The sequence below is a fragment of the Balaenoptera musculus genome, chromosome 1 (genome assembly GCF_009873245.2).
Source record: "Balaenoptera musculus isolate JJ_BM4_2016_0621 chromosome 1, mBalMus1.pri.v3, whole genome shotgun sequence".
Classification (NCBI taxonomy): Eukaryota; Metazoa; Chordata; class Mammalia; order Artiodactyla; family Balaenopteridae; genus Balaenoptera; species Balaenoptera musculus.
In genome coordinates this window covers 34967063-34969186 of record NC_045785.1, presented here as the reverse complement: position 1 = coordinate 34969186, position 2124 = coordinate 34967063, and the positions used below count along the sequence as shown (strand labels likewise).

The window sequence follows — 2124 nt, the reverse complement described above, 5'->3', positions numbered from 1 at the left end:
CGGGAGAGGCCGCGACAGTGAGAGGCCCGCGCACCGCGATGAAGAGTGGCCCCCGCTTGCCACAACTGGAGAAAGCCCTCGCACAGAAACGAAGACCCAACACAGCCAAAAATAAATAAATAAATTAATAAAATTGATCCTTTTATCTGATTATTATTAAATAAGATAATATTTAATAATATTAAATTATAATAAAATTATATTATTATTAAATATAAAAGGATTATTATTATCCTTTTATCTGCTATTCGCTGGAATAGAGGCATAGAAAAGATTCTCTCTGCTTAGATTAACGTACTCATACAATATACGCCTAAGCTGAAACAAAAAGGTCAAATATCTGAGAGATAATGGCATTTGTGATCACAAGTTGTTTTAAAAGGGGAAAAATGAGTTCCAACCTGTTTCTTTTTTGGCCATGCCACACGGCTCGCGAGATCTTAGTTCTCTGACCAGGGATAGAACCTGTGCCCCTGGAGTGGAAGCGTGGAGTCCTAACCGCTGGACTGCCAGGGAATTCCCAGTTCCAACTCATTTTAAAATAGTTCATTAAAAGTCTGAGCTCTTAAAAAAAAAAAAAAAAGTCTGAGCTCTTTGCAAAAGGGTGCCATTTTAAACTTATTTGCCATCCCACTTCCATAACATTTATAAGCATATTTCACTGGGCAAGCAAATTAGTAACGTGATTGCATCATAGCTGTGTAGTTAATCAAGAAACTTGTCAACTGAATACAACTTTGTGTGTGTGTGTGTGAGGTCATCTGTTCTGACCACTGAAATATGCAATGAAAGGCTATATTTAGAAGCTTAGAAAACCTGTGGTTCAGTACCTAGAAGTTTCAACTTCAAAAGAATAGGAATGTTATAATTACTATAGGAAATTATAATGTCTGGAATATCATAAACATTATTTGCAACTACTTTTTAATCACACGATTTCACATCAGAAAGGTACATATTTTTGTTCACTAAAACTAATGAGGCAATTTGGCAACAAGAGACGGATTCTTTCTTTCTCACTCTCCTTTCAAAATTACTCAGTGTAGAGCTACAGATATACTTAAGCTGCAATAATAATACCAAAAAAGGGAACAGGTGTTTGCTTTTCAAAATCACTGAAGTACATAAAATGTCAGCTGACAACAATACTATTCCATGACATCTACTTAAAATTTTATGTTCATCTCCCATTCTTCTCATCATAACGTTCACATTTTAATTATGTATTCATTTTGATTGTTTGCATGTGAAAACACCAACTAATCTATTATTTCAACATTAAGGCTATTTCTTTTGAAGCCAAGATAATTTTGGAGACTCCTTTTTCAGGATTCTTAAGGCAAAATGTTTAAGGCTCATGGCTGCTGCTTTGCCTGAGCTTCTGCTTCCTTTGAACCAGGTGGGGCTGTTAAACCTAAAAAGGCATACACTGCATTATTTTCTCTGGCTTCAAAGAAGACATCTTAGTCCCCATGGTACTGACTTTCATTGAAAATCTCAGGTGGCAGTGGGTACCCTTTGGCTGGTTGACTTTTCAGGAACATTTTCTCTCATCCACTTCCAACTGTCTTCACTGGCTGCAATATCTTTTTCTTCAAATCCTATTTTGTTAGCTTCTAAGAAACCAAGCGCATCTTGCTGTTTCTTCTTAATCACCGTGGAGCCAGAGGAACGTGCAATGTACACACGGATCACTATCCTGGGAACAACAGTTGTAGCTGAGTCCTGCAAATGGCCGAAGAGCCTATTCTTTACATATGATTTTTAATTTTACTTTGTTAATATAGTAAATGACATTGGTTGATTTTTTTGAATATTATACCAACCTTGCATTCTAGGGGTAAACTCCAGTCAGTCATGAGGTAGTGTCCTTTTTATATATCTTTGGATAAAATTTTTTTAAATTTTAAGAATTTTTGCCTCTATGTCCATGAGGGATATGGGTCAGTACTTCTCTTGTAATATCCTTTTCTAACTTTGGTAATTAGGGTAATGCTGGTCACAAAGAATGAAATAAGAAGTATTCCCTCCTCTTCAATTTTCTGGAAGAGTTTGTGCAGCATTAATATTATTTCTTCCTCAAATGTTTGATGGAAATCATCAGGAAAGCACCTGGGCCTGGAG

The 2124-nt window shown here is 36.2% G+C and overlaps 1 pseudogene; it reads right to left on the bottom strand.

Moving 5' to 3' along the window:
• Positions 1–1355: 1355 nt before the first annotated feature.
• LOC118896461 lies at positions 1356–1859 on the bottom strand (annotated as a pseudogene).
• Between the last annotated feature and the right edge of the window lie 265 nt (positions 1860–2124).